The 15,425-nt window shown below is 45.4% G+C and overlaps 1 protein-coding gene across 1 annotated transcript in view; it reads left to right on the top strand.

The window, feature by feature from the left end:
* Positions 1-15,425, top strand: part of LOC148540826 (uncharacterized) — a 634,690-nt gene that overhangs the window by 201,674 nt on the left and 417,591 nt on the right. The gene's annotated exons all lie outside the window — the stretch shown is intronic.

The raw sequence follows: 15,425 nt of genomic DNA, 5'->3' as shown, positions 1-15,425 counted from the left end.
AACTGCATGACAGCTGGAAGGTAGCTTTAGTAGTAGGGACACAGATGATACTAGCGATAGTAGTAGCAGTGATACAAATGACAAGGAAACAGATTACAACTGGGGGTGAGGGGGAAGGGGGGTAGTAGCATAGAAACATACGAAGCTCAGACTAGTAGTACTATTGACTCTTATGACAGCTGGTGTTGGTTGACCTAATTAGTAGCTACACATTAAAGCTTGGTGTAGTAGTGGGCACACAGCTGAGGATAATACAAGGCGTGGTGACACACAAATGCCCCCCCCTGCCTCTCAGTCCTTCCCTGACAATAACTCATTGAATAAAATTAATAATAATAACACATGAGATCCACCTGACTGCTGAGAAGAGTCTCTGCTTGCAGATGGGGATTGCAAGATGGTGGCCATTTCATAGCACACCTCAGGGCCAGAGGTAGCACGCATTGCAGGTAACAAGATTCCTTGTGTCTCCCTTCTAGTACCTTGTTTTCTGGTGCCTTGCGCTGGGATCAGTGCAGAGGATGTGATGGAGAGTCTATGATGCAGCATATGCTCCATGTTGGCAGAGACTGTAGGGATTAGTAGGTGCCATGCACAGACGTAATATCAGGGGCAGCTAAATATGCTACTGCAGTAGATGTATTGGTCACTCCTGCATCATAATGTTTCATCCCAGCATCTTGATTGGACCCAATTGGCTGTGGCACAGTGCCACAGCTGGTTCCTTATTAGATGACTCCTTGCATGTGGCGGACATTTCATTAGTTAAGACGTCAAGACATCTCCCTTTACAGAGTGTGCAAGACATAGCAGGCCGGGGACATGATGAAAAAAAACTGGGGCTGGCCGTGCCACCCCAGGTCATCGTGCCTTGGGCGACTGCACCCGCTGCACTGCACTCTACAAGCAACCATACAAGGAAGGGAATGTGGGGCACTCCAGTACGTAAGAACCCTTTTTCTTCCTGACCATAAGAATTCTACAAATCCCTCCCTAGCATTTCCTGATAGCCTGCCTCATTCAAATCCACTGTCAAAGAATGTCCTAAAACTTAAACCTTTGCAGTGAGACTTTTGTCAGGCGTACATTGGGCATTCAACTGCATGTGATTATGGGACTAGACCTGGAATGGGCATACAGACGTGACCAAAGTACAGTAAGGGCATGGTGTGGGCAGTTGCAAATTGGTACTGAAAGGGCCATCAAAATCGCAAACTTAGCTAGCTGGAGGGTCTGGTGCTATAACACTGGTGTAAATTGCACTCTGATGATAAAAATATATCCATTTATGCAAACACAGGAAAACTGCTGCAACTGTGATTTAAAGTCACTTTAACTTCATACTTTTAATAAATGGAAAGCCTGCACGTATATTTTAAAGTAGTGGGAAGTGGTAAATGGACAACTTAGCAAAAGTGATATGCATGCCATCTGGAGAGATCATGGCTGCGTCACTTCTAATGAATGTCTATGCTTTCTATCCTGATCAGCTGACCTGACCTGTGGGATGTATGTTTTTATCCATTGGGCTAGACTTCATTAGGCGTAGCCCATCCTTGGTAGGCTTACTTTATTTTTCTGCCTGTCGAGATCCCAGTAAGTGTGTTTGGTGCTAAAGGTGGCTGTATTTAAACTTCTTACTCACTTGGCAATCTGTTGCCATGCTTATAGGTCATGCTATACTTCCATGAAGGCTTATTGGATGTGTATGGATATACAGATCCACAGACATATTGGATAAATTGTAGCCAAAATCATAGAGCCAAAAGACAGTTGTGAGTGCTAGTCATTACTATTGTAAATGCTAAACCCAGGATCTTATTGTAATGTCCTTTTATTAACAAAGTGTTCCAGCCCCACGACTGCATAGTGTTGGTCTCTTCTATCAGGTCTCCTGTACTTGTAGGACCCCTAACGAAATGAGTGCTTCACAATGGAGGGCATAATATGAAAAGCACAAACCACACTTGATTAGATCAGCGTCCTAAAGGATTATAAAAAAATCCAACTCCAATAGTTGCTGTACTCCTTTGTGGAGGTCCTACTTTCTGTTAGGTGGTAAAAAGAGGGACGGAAGTCCAACAAAACCTCTACCATGCAGAAAATGATGGTGAACATAAATTTTTAACAAAAAATATATTCGCGTATATGTGTGTGTGTATATATATATATATATATAATAAATACGGGTAAGGAAAGGATTACATGCGCCATAAAGTAGTGTCTATTATTTATGTTACTACTACACATAGTAGTGCCTCTTTTACACAATGCCCACAGTAGTGCCCCTTTTGAACAATGCCCACAGTAGTGACCCTTTTGCACAATGTCCCTTACACAATGCCCCCTATAGTGGTGCCCACTATGCAGTGCCCTTAGTAGTAGGGCCCCCTATGCAGTGCCCCCAGTAGTAATGCATTGTGTAGTATTACCCCCAATAGTTATGCCCCCTGTAGTAATGCCCCCAGTGGTAGTGCTCCTAGTAGTATGCCCCCATTAGCAGTGCCCCTAGTATGCCCCCAGTAGTATGCCCCCATTAGCAGTGCCCCCGGTAGTATGCCCCCCAGTAGCAGTGCCCCCATTAGTAGTATGCCCCCATTAGTAGTGCCCCTAGTATGCCCCCATTAGCAGTGCCACCAGTAGTATGCCCCCATTAGCAGTGCCCCCGGTAGTATGCCCCCCAGTAGCAGTGCCCCCATTAGTAGAATGCCCCCCAATTAGTAGTGCCCCTAGTATGCCCCCCCATTAGTATGCCCCCAGTAGTATGCCCCCATTAGCAGTGCCTCCAGTAGTATGCCCCCCAGTAGTGTGCCCCAATTAGTATGCCCCCAGTAGTATGCCCCCATTAGCCGCTCCTGCCGCCATCCGCTGTGCTCTATTACGCGCTGTGGAGGGAGCCGGAAGACGGAGCTCATGAGTGTGCTCCAGCCGGCTCCCTCCGTGCAGCAGCCAATAAGAGTCTGTTGACTCTCATTGGCTGCTATAACAAACACACAGCTGCCGCTGGCGGCTGTGTGTTTGTTTCTGTGTAGGGCAGACCGCTATCACTGCATTCTGCCCTACACTAGTAACCCTGACGTCGGATTCTCTCGCGAGAATCTGACTTCAGGAGGCCGCCGTTTGGCCTCGAAGGGGGATCTGAGTCAGATGGGGAACTCCCGAACAGCGTTCGGGTGGACTCGGATCCCCAATGTTCGGAGCAGTTCGGATTCCACAGAATCCGAACCACTCATCTCTAAATGAGGTTACTAGTGTCAAAGAAGGAGTTAAAACCTTCTAAATAAAATGTTGAATGTATCACATAGATCAGCTGATGTGGTCGGTGCATGTAAACAACCTATAAAAATTTTTGAATTACTTTATAGCCCATCTATTAGGTACCAATGACAATGCAAGAAATTGAAAAGTTAAAAATACATTCATTTAAACTAATTTCACATAAAGACAAATTGGACGATATAGAATGCGATGAACAATAACGATATCGTTCTCATTCTTATCGTCCAATTTATCATCTAGTGTGTACAGGGGCTGGCTGGCAACTTTTAGCCTGGGGGGCAAATGCATGCAGGCGGCCCTGGCAGAGGAGTAGCGTGTAGCCAGGGTGCCCGAAGAATGTGCGTGCTACGGCGCCCCCCCTCAAGTGTTCCAGGGAGGAGACTGGTCCATATGGGATTAATGTAAGGTGAAAATAAAGATATGGGGCAGCCCCCTGTCGTAGTGACTATATGCAGTGCCCCCGTGTGCCACAGGAGAGAACACCCTTATGCAGGCCTCCAGTAGTGCCCCCAGTAGTGATCCCCCCTATGCAGTGCCCCTTGTACCCCCAGTAGTAAGCCCCTTATATAGTGCCCCCAGTAGTGATCCCCCCTATGCAGTGCCCCTTGTGCCCCCAGTAGTAAGCCCCTTATATGGTGCCCCCAGGAGTGGTCCCCCCTGTGCAGTGCCCCTTGTTCCCCCAGTAGTAAGCCCCTTATATAGTGCCCATAATAGTGGTACCCCCTATGCAGTGCCCCTTATGTAGTGCCCCCAGTAGCAGTCCATCCCCCATGCAGTGCCCCCAATAGTGGTAACCTTTATGCAATACCCCTTAAATAATGGGCCCCAGTTGTAGTCTCCCCCCTATGCAGTACCCCCAGTATTGCCCTTTATATAGAGCCCCCAGCAGTGGTCCCTCGATGCAGTGCCCCCAGTAGTAGTCCCCTCCCCCTATGTAGTGCCCCTAGTATTAGTCCCCTTCCCCCTATGCAGTGCCCCTAGTAGTAGTCCCCTCCCCCCTATGCAGTGCCCCTAGTAGTAGTCCCCTCCCCTTGTAGTGCCCCTAGTAGTAGTAGCTCCCCCTTGTAGTGCCCCCAGTAGTAGTAGTCCCCCCCTTGTAGTGCCCCCAGTAGTAGTCCCCCCCTTGTAGTGACCCCAGTAGTAGTCCCCCCCTTTGTAGTGCCCCCAGTAGTAGTAGCCCCCTCCCTTTTGTAGTGCCCCCAGTAGTGGTCTCCCCCCTTTGTAGTGCCCCCAGTAGTAGTAGTCCCCCCCTTGTAGTGCCCCCAGTAGTAGTCCCCCCCTTGTAGTGTCCCCAATAGTAGTAGTCCCCAGTAGTAGTAGTCCCCCACCCCCCTTGTAGTGCCCCCAGTAGTAGTAGTAGTCCCCTTGTAGTGCCCCCAGTATTAGTAGTCCTCAGTAGTAGTAGTCCCCTCCCCCTTGTAGTGCCCCCAGTAGTAGTAGTCCCCACTTGTAGTGCCCCCAGTAGTAGTAGTAGTCCCCTTGTAGTGCCCCCAGTATTAGTAGTCCCCAGTAATAGTAGTCCCCTCCCCCTTGTAGTGCCCCCAGTAGTAGTAGTCCCCACTTGTAGTGCCCCCAGTAGTAGTAGTCCCCTACTTGTAGTGCCCCCAGTAGTAGTAGTCCCCGATGCCCCTTGTAGTGCCCCCAGTAGTAGTAGTCCCCCCCTTTGTAGTGCCCCCAGTAGTGCCAGACCCCCCCCCAGTAGACACACGTAATATAAAAAACAAAAACAAAAAAAACACCTGAATCCCCGCTCCTGCCGTCGCCATCCGCTCCTCCGTCTGTCCTTCCCGGGCCGGGCCGCTCTGCATTATGGTAGAGACATCATATGACGTCATGACGCCTCTCCCATTGCCCACTGCGGGAGCCGGAAGATGGAGCGGCTCCTGCAGTGGGCGCAGCAGCAGCTAATGAGAGTCTGACAGACTCTCATTGGCTGCTGATCAAACACACAGCTGCCGGAGCCGGCGGCTGTGTGTTTGTCACTTGTGTAGCGCTGACCGAACTCCGTCCGGTCAGTGCTACACACGCGGTGCAGTCTGTGTCACAGTGACACAGACTGCACCGGCCCGCGGCCCGCATGACGCTGCGGCCCGGGGGTTCATGAAAGGTAAGATCATGGAGCTCCCAAATAGTTTCATTCATCTGGCTTTCAGACTTCTTCAAAGGGATGTGGCTCCATTGGGGTAATCTGATACTTCTATCCCACCAGCAGGGACAAATTGGTTGTATTTATGATGTCTTTGCTTGTGGTCAGGAAGTTGTTTAACTAAAACGATGCCCAGAGCTTGTGTAAAAAAAATAAAATATATATATATATTTTAAAAATAAAAATAACCTCATGCTATGGTAATTATACAAACAAGCCCCCTATTAAAATCTCAATTGCATAGACACATTTAAAACAACTGAAATTTTCCTAGAACAAATGGACTGCGGTAACTTCTGTCCTTTCTGCGTGCGGTTGTCCACTCAACTTTTGCCAGACTCTGGCCCGTATTCAATTTGAGGTGAAAAGTCAGTTTCCACGATACTTTTTCGCCGATGACGTCATTTTCGCCTGTTTTGAGTTTCCTCTGTTTTCAGTTTGGAAGACTTTTCGCCTAGGCGGAAAGTCAATGCAATGTAATAGGCGAAAAAGTTTCGCCTATGAATAGCAGGCGGAGAAAAGTGAAGAATTGCGGTTTTGGGGTACAACATTGCGGGAACCCCGTGCAGCCTTAAGACAGTCCCCTAAAGGTAAACTGCATCAAAAAAAGTTTAAAAATAATCGGGACACCCCAAAAATATTATGTTTAATTTTTGGGGGGTACAAAAAAAAAAAAGGGGAACAAAGTGCCAAATTATCTAAATGAATTCAAGTCGGGTCCCCATGTATGCGGCAGGCGTTTTCTTCATTGCGGGGACAAGCGGCAGGTGCAATTTTGCAGATTTTTAAAAATAACTTTAGGGACTTAAAAAAATGCTTAACCCCATTTTCATGTACCCCAAATTTGATAGTTTATTTTTTGGGGGAAAATAACTATTCCTAAGTGCTATTCTTTACCACTTCTTCATAGCCGCAAAATTGCACCTTGTGCGGCTATTACAAACCTCTACTTCCTTCAGCAGGCAAAAATGGGGGTACCCATAGTGATCCCCCATGTCTGGACATCTTTAGGGGGGTCCCAGGCATATTTCCCGAAAATTCACGTTTGTTTGTTTTTTTTGAAAATGGGGCGAAAGGTGATTTTTCAATTACCTATAGCAGGTGAAAATAAAGTGCAGATTTGGGGTTTAGGGGTGCAGGCTTAAAAAAAATAGCCTGCACCCTTGGGAATTCCCCTTAAAACGAAATGTGCCAAAAAAAAATAAAAAAAATCGGGACACCCCAAAAAAATTATTTAAAATTTTGGGGTGAAAAAAAAAAGTGAAAACAAAATGGCAAGCTATCGAAATTAATTCTAGTGGGGTCCCCAAGTATGTGGCAGGTGTTTTTTTCATTGCGCAGAGTAGCGGCAGGTGTATTTTTGAAGAATTTAAAAAATTACCTTTAGGGACTTAAAAATATGCTTACCCCCATTTTCATGTACCCCAAATTTGATAGGACCACTTTTAAAAACGAAAAAAAAAAAACCTAAGTGCTCTTCTGCATCGCTTCTTCAATGTCGGAAAAATAACCACCTGCCGCATCTATTTTAAAAGCCGCCTTTCTTCTGCAGGCAAAAACGGGGTTACCCATAGTGATCCCCGAAGTCTGGACATCTTTAGGGGGGGTCCTGCAATTATTTCCCGAAAATTCACGTATTTTTTCGCCGATCCAAGATTTCGCCTACTTTGGAATTGAATACGGGGAATAGCGGGCATGCGCGTGATACTATTCTATACTATACAATACTATATATATATATATATATATATATGTGTGTGTGTGTGTGTGTGCGTGTATATATTAGGGATGCGCGCCGGACAATTTTTGCCGGATTTGGTTCCAATTTGTCGTCCAGCTTTGGATTTAGATTTGCCAAACTGCGGTGACTGGATTTGGATTTTTTTACAAAAATTTACAAAAAAAAGCTAAAATCACATAAATTCGGCTTTTTTTTCTTCCTAGAGTATTATTAACCTCAATAACCTTAATTTTCAGTCATTTACAGTCAATTTAGACCACCTCACAGTTTAAATTATAGTTTTCACCATTATTGGCCAAAGGTTGCAGTGAGCTTACTGGTTACCAAGCGACAAAGCAGCAGCACAGACATCACAGTATAAAGCATATCTATGACACATTGCCACACAGCAGTGGCAGAAATGAAAAGTAGTGCACCCACCCAGTGGGGTACGGCCAGCAGAGGCCCTAGGAGTCACAGTGCACAATCTTATTCACATTACACCGCACATAGTGTCCCTGATTCACATTACACCATAAAGTAGTGTCTCTTATTTATGTTACGACCCTTTTACACAATGCCCACAGTAGTGACCTTTTACACAATGTCCACATTAGTGAGCCTTATACACAAAGCCCACAGTAGTAATGCCCCTTATACAATGCCCCCAGTAGTGGTGTCCCTTACACAATGCCCCCAGTAGTGGTGCCCCCTATGCAGTCCCCTTAGTAGTAGGGCCCGCTATGCAATGCCCCCCAGTAGCAGTGCCCCCATTAGCAGGCCCCCAAAGTAGTGCCCCCATTAGCATGCCCCCAGTAGTAGTATGCCCCCCAGTAGCAGTGCCCCCATTATCATGCCCACAGTAGTATGGCCCCCAGTAGCAGTGCCCCCATTAGCAGGCCCCCAAAGTAGTGCCCCCATTAGCATGCCCCCAGTAGTAGTATGCCCCCCAGTAGCAGTGCCCCCATTATCATGCCCACAGTAGTATGGCCCCCAGTAGTAGTGCCCCCAGTAGAGGTATGCCGCCAGTAGTAGTGCCCCCATTAGCATGCCCCCAGTAGAGGTATGCCCCCAGTAGTAGTGCCCCCAGTAGCAGGCTGCCAGTAATAGTATGCCCCCCAGTTTCAGTGCCCCCAGTAGTAGTGCCCCCAGTAGCGCCATCTTACAAACACACAAATAAAAAAAGAAAAACTTAATTGAATCACCGCTCCTGCCGCTGTCCGCTCTGCTCTATTACGCGTGGAGGGAGCCGGAAGATGGAGCTCATGAGTGAGCTCCAACCGGCTCCCTCCGTGCAGCAGCTAATGAGAGTCTGCCTGACTCTCATTGGCTGCTATTACAAACACACAGCTGCCGCTGGCGGCTGTGTGTTTGTCTGTGTAGGGCATACCGCTATCACAGCGGTCTGCCCTACACTAGAGGAGCCCTGACGTCGGATTCTGTCGCGTGAGTCCGACATCAGGAGACCGCCGTTCGGCCCTGAACGGTGATCTGAGTCAGGCCGGGAACACCAGGGTTCGGGTGGACGCGGATCCCCTATGTTCGGAGCGGTTCGGTTTCCACACAATCCGTACCGCATATATATATATATATATATATATATATATATAAAATGCGCAGTCATTGAAATGTTGACCCCAGAAAAAATTGGTATTGTGATTTATTGCATTTAACCATGCGGTTGTTGGCAACGGGGTAAAGACATAATTTTTTGCAGGGAGTGCCGGATCCATGGACTATATATATATGTGTGTGTGTGTGTATATATATATATATATATATATATATATATACACACACATTATAAACATTGTTGTCCTACATAATTCTGTTGGAGTTATAGTACGGTTTAAAATTCAATGACTCTCCCTCCAACTTTAAAATCAGGCATTCAGGCTTGGGCTTTTAAGTCAAAAGAGTGTGCTGATTGACTGTGCTGACATAATTGTGCTAATGACACAACACTGAGGCTACGTTGTTGGAGATATGTCGCTTATCATCACTGTGTTTTTCATTTGCTTCGGCAAGACTGCTATTACACAAGCATTGTGCTCTTAGCAAGCCACTTGGTAGTACTTACTGTTTAAATAAACATTGTTACAAGACAGTTAGCCATAGTCTACAGAGACCGTCAGCTGAGCATAGCTAAGTGTAGTGCATATACTTATCTCTGTTTAAGACTTCAACAAATCACTTCATGTTTTAATACTTGGTTCATCAGTAAGACATACATTGGCAGCTTACATTTTGGCTTTTCTGAAAAGGCCACGTACTGTAATGCTATCAAGTATTTGTCACTAGACCGTTGGATTTTTTGCGAGTTTATTTTATTTTGTCCACTTTTGCAAAGTATCTCTATACTGCGATGGCTACTGCCAGCTAAATCTCATTGTATTTGCCAATGAGAACAGTCATTGTACAGAGATGTAATTAGAATTACATTCATTTTACGGTCTCTAGAGTTAGGGTAAAATGGTGACTTGTATTTGAGCCTAATCAGATCAGCCTAATTTTATAAAAATTCTACATAGATTAGTTTAACAACTATTTTTGAATTGTGGTTGAGTTACAGTTGTTAGTATTGTACATAAGAGGATTAGTGATTGAATACAATATCTCTGGGTCCCCTTTCCTGTTTGCTCCTCCCTCAGTTTATATTCTAAAGGATTATGGGCAGGGCCAGAACAGAGGTACTGTATATGCCGCCATGTGTCGGTCCCACCCCATAAACCCATGACATCATGATGTGAAGCCTAGGAGGAGGGACCACGAGCTCTAGGAAGTAGAGCACTGCCAGAGCATCCTAAGGACGCTCCAGATAGCTCCACACACTCTGGGCTGCTCTGCAGCACTGCTACTGGCTGCAGGATGCCATTCCTGGTACCTTGCAAGCCACGTACAAGTGCCGTGGGATAGTGACACGGCACCTCTCGCACACCCCTTGTTACGGCCCTGACTATGGGGGTGATTTATCAAACCTTTAAAGAGGACAAGTGGTGGTGTTGCCCATAGCAACCAATCGGAATATAACAATTCTTTATCTAGTACATTCTATTAAATTGTATATAGATCATGCTTCTTTGAAATGGGCAACACCTTATGGCCACTATACTGATACCAACTAACTGATCACACCAATGATGTCATCAGGAACATAAAATGTTACCGTTGGTGAGGCAGCATATTCTACAATCTATATAGAAGTAGGCCTATATTGGTCACGTTCATAGTTTCCACTTTGTCCACTATTGTCTGTTGCATTATGATAGACACTGAAACTGCTTACAGCATTGTAGTCAATGGATGGTTTCCTATTGATTCCCAGGGAATCTGTATGCAATGCTGCCAGATTTATTGCCGGCAGACTAAATACCGACACTGGAAGCCTGAACAGACAGGATCCCGTCTGGGGCTGGTAAGTACCCTAACCCTTCCCTTCCTCCCCAACCCTCCCTTAGTGGTGCCTAACCCTAACCTCCCCCCCAGTGGCACCTAACCCTAACCTCCCCTTCCCCTAGCCTAACCCTTCCCGGGGTGGGGGGTGCCTAACCCTAAGTTCCCCCGGGGGTGCCTAAAACTAACCCTCCTCCCGCGGCTAACTGCTAACAGTCCCCGCTTACCTTCATTCAGGATGCCGGGCATCGAGATTTTGCGTTTGGCTAAACATAGACGTCGGTATTCAGGCGCCTATCTTTAGTACAGAGTCGGGCTTCCAGCATCAAGATTTCGATGGCCGGCATTCCGGATGCCGGTAAATGAACTGCATCCCGATTCCCAGGGGTAAATTTACTAAAGTGAGAGTTTTTAGATGTGGAGATTTTGGTCAAAGCAACCAATCAGATTCTAGCTATTATCTTCTCGAATGTGCTAGTTAAATGTTAAGTAGAATCTGATTAGTTGCTATGGACAACATCTCCACTTCTAAAATCTCTCACTTTAGTAAATATACCCCTCAGTGTCTATGTTCCATTGAAAAAAAAACAATAATGACCTAAGGGATAATTGCCCCCTTTGCAAGCCTTTTTCTGATCAATGCTCTTCTATTTACACAATCTTGTATTATTATTATACTACTTGTCTATCCATTCTGATTAGTAGTTTGACACATTTTATAAGTTTTATAAGCTCTATTTACAAGCTATCATTATAGTTCTAAGCCGAGTGTAATAAAGTTTTTAATTCCCACCTGGAAGCTCTCTTACAGTCTCATTGTCACAATAGATTTGGAACCTTTCTCCACACAAAGGCAATATAAACACTTGGATGAAGCGAGTCCTCTCTTCTAATCACATTTACAATCCATTACATGCACTTAGTAAAACTTTTTTAGGCCATACATAGCTTACAATTTAGACAAGAGCCTGTATTTTGGCAGACAGCCATGTTGCTAAACTATAAACGAACATGTCACAACAGCTTGCTCATTTCTCAGTAGTGCAATCAAAGTTAAAGTATTTAGGAACATAGGTTGGGACATTTGTGCAATGTATGGAAATTGGTCTGCAGTTGAGGTTAAAAGGTAAGAAAAATATATAGCATGAATGGGCTACAACAAAACAGGCACAAATTAGACACCTTGTTAAGATTTTGTTACCAGCCAAGGTGAACAGGTCGCCTGCTAGTAGACCTGTTTGGCATTTGAAGTGTAGTGCAAGCAGGGGGCTGCAGTCATAAAGTCATACTTGCCGACTCTCCCAAAATAGCCGATACACTCCTGGAAATTGGGAGGCGTCTCCTAGTCCTGCCACCCCTCGCAAAACAATTCCTCCCACCCTGCTCGCAGCCACCCACTTAACGAGTGAAAGTGGGTGGTACGGGGGGGGGGGGGGCTGCTGACATGATTTGCACTGAATCGCATCATCGTTGCCCCGTCCCCATCTTTACAGTGCCGTTATACTCTGCACTGTACAGCACGGGGAGAGGCCGCAATTGCACCGCCACGCCCCCGCACCGCCCATCATGGCCGCCACCACTCCCCCTGCAGCGCCAACCTGGCTGCCCCTTCCTGGAGAGGGCAGCCAGAATGTTGGCAGGTATGCATAAAGTAGACATTCACTATGTTAACAATAATAATGTCGACGGTTATTATGTCAACGTTATTTTACAGTTTTAGATACGTGTTGACATCCTCAGAATGTCGACATGTTCACAATGTCAACATCTGTAATTTCAATATGTGACATCTCAAAGTTCTCAGAATGTCAACATAAGGCTGCAGGCTTGGGGGGCTAGGGTTAAGCACCAAGGGGAGGTTAGAGTTAGGCACTGAGGGGGAGGGTTTAGTGTAAGGGTTAGGGATAGGGGGATAATACTGATCAGAACAGTCGCTCAGTCAGTTGTCTGATTGGGAACTGCTGTACATGTGACTGCCGAGACCTTTAAGCCGCAGCTGGAGACGTCGGGACCAACTAAGTCACCACTAGACCACCAAGGACGGCTTGTCGACATTCTACAATGTTGACATTTTAGCAGTGTCCACATGATAAATGTCAACATGCTGCATGCTAACATTATGATTTTTGACATTATGAATGTCGACTTTATATACCACCAGGGCCGTAGCTAGGGTAGTGTGGCCAGTGCCATCTCACAGGGCACCACAGGTTAGGGGGAGCTGTTTGGGCCTGTCAAATTTCTGTTTATTATCATTCTCACTTGTAGCTTCTTATTTCATCCCCAGCATCTCATGGCCTCCCCTATCTCTTCCCTGGCCCTTCCCCATGAAGCCATGGCCCTATTTTGGGTGCATTATGTCCCTTTGAAAAATGAGGGGGCACCAATGCTCTCACTGGCACAGGGCACCAAAAAGTCTAGTTACGGCTCTGTATACCACACCCTAAGCAGGAACATAATATGGGGTGTTAGTGTTCTGTAGTGTTCTGTAGGTGGTAGCATTTTGGTGCCAGTATTGTGTGGTGTGCAACATTGGAGGCGAGCAGATCAGGTCAGGCAGTGTAACCACATCATAGAGAGAGTGTGTTTATCTGCCTCCAGTTTCTTTTCTATCACCCTGTAATTGCCACAAATCACTCACCACACACCACTCATCAAATTGAAGCAAAGGTACACCCCTATACATCAGGTCACAGACCTATAATACATATGGTTATAACTCCATGAAACATTTACAGATCAATCCCATAATCAGGGTTGGACTGGTTCACAGGGAGACAGGGTGCCCCATTTCTTCTTCTAGTCTACCTGATGAAGCAGGACCATTGATGAACATGTGTGCTTGGTTTGTTTCTATGGAAACTACACCAAGATTTGCCCCTGTGGTAGCTGGCCACACCCCTGTGGTGGATGGCCATACCCCTTAAGCATGGGCTTCTACCAATGCAGTCCCCCAATGGGCCCTTCATGTCCCAGTCTGACACTGCCCTAATAGCACATCTGTACACTTGGGGATATATGTACTAATGTACAGGTTTATAGAAGTGAAGATCAGACCAATCAGATTTTAGCTATTATCTTTTAGAAGGTGCTAGATTAATAAGTCGAATCTGATTGGTTGCTATAGGCAACATCTCTACTTCTGTAAACCCACACTTTAGTAATTATACCCCTTAGTGTGTACAGTAGTTTATTAAGTTATCAGTAGTATTGTGAATAATTGAAATGTGTATTTATTTTTTTTAAATAAATTTATAGGATTTTAGACTTTTTTGAGTTGCACAGAACATAGGGGTCTACTTACTAAGCAATGTTAGAAGACAATCAGCTCCTAACTGACTGTGTTTGATCACAGACTGTGTTTGAAAAATGACAGTTGGGAGCTGAATGGCTGGCACCTTATCGCTTTTCACACTGCTTAGTAAATAGACCCTATAGTTTGCTACCTACTTTTGCATGCTCTCTTTCAAAAGAAGCCCAGAGGAGAGGTATAGTTGACTGGAGGTGGTAGATCAAGAGGTGGTGGGGTCAATATGATATGTTTTTCTAGAAATGCATCATATTAGCCTCCTCTGCATCTTACTCGCAGTTCGTGGCATTATCTTTCCTAGAGTGTCCATTTTGCAACAAAGTGAATAGGATGTAGGAAGACAACCTACACTTCCGGGGATCAGGGGGACTGGCCTCAAATTTGGGAGTCTGCCGCGCCTTCTGGTAGAATAGGCAAATATGGCATCATATTGCATATTGGTCCAAACTGATTGCAATAAGAGAGTGCTTAGTGTGCTATATGGTCCAGTCACACAGCAAAGCTGGTCTAGGGGTCAAAATGTTTTTTGAGTAAAGGAAAAGAACACATTTAAGTTTTGTGTGAACTCTGTAGAGGGATGGTAATCTTCTAGAATAGTATAGAGAGACATTAAGTTTATAATGTAGAATAACACTTAGCCATTCTTCATATTTGTAATCCGTGGCATTTCTAGGGGCGGGTAAGCAGGGCTATCACCCGGGAGAGGATGCTTCCAATAGGAAGTTACTTCTCTGCCTTGCTGTCAGTCCTACCCAACTTTTAGGGGCTGCAGCTGATGCAGTCCATAAAAGCTGGTGCTTGTGCACATGCACCAGTTCCACATCTGTTTGTGTGCATGCGCAGGTCTCGGTGCGTGCCAGGTCCATTATGCAGGCACCAGGACTGTCGAAGAGTCTGGACTGCAGCACAGTCATGTGTCAGATTAAGTTAGGGATGTAACTATAAATTGGGGTCTCCAAAAGATGTTTTTTTTATTATTGGAGGGGCCCCCAAGGTTTCTAGGAAGGGGCACTCTTACATTACTGGGCAGCTGCCCGTCTTTTTATATATGTTTTTATTTCTCATCTTTTCTGATAAGTTTGTTATCTCTGAATATAGTTTTGAGCCATAGAATTCTGTTTTCCAAGTATTGTAAGTAGTGATGGTGAACAAAGGAACTACTGTATATCTTATACACTCAAGCACTTGCCTGGCATGGTCGCATTTTTCCAGTCACACCAGGCAGTTCTTTATCTGATCTGGTCGCAATATTTCAACCAGTCGGAAAAAACAGTGTAGGTGGCTGCATGAAGAGAATCTTCCTGCAGCTGCTGCTCTCAGCCTGCAAACCGTTTCCCAGCCTGCTAATCTTTGCAGCCGCTGGGAAAAGGTAAATTACCCCCCCCCCATCCCCTTAAGTGTACCTGGTGCCTGAAGCTGCTGTGAAATGGAAAGTTGCGATGATTCCGATGCTTGAAAAAATTATTTTTATTCCAATATTTAAAAAAAATATATATTTTTTAATTAAATCATTTTCGATAACTTCAAATAGATGTTCTTCACCTAATTCACTCATAAACAAAAGCAGTTCTGAGCGT

This window comes from Taudactylus pleione, unplaced genomic scaffold (assembly GCF_031769625.1).
Source record: "Taudactylus pleione unplaced genomic scaffold, aTauple2 ptg000017l, whole genome shotgun sequence".
Lineage (NCBI taxonomy): Eukaryota > Metazoa > Chordata > Amphibia > Anura > Myobatrachidae > Taudactylus > Taudactylus pleione.
The sequence above is the reverse complement of the archived record's forward strand: the minus strand, read 5'-3'. Positions and strand labels throughout refer to the sequence as shown.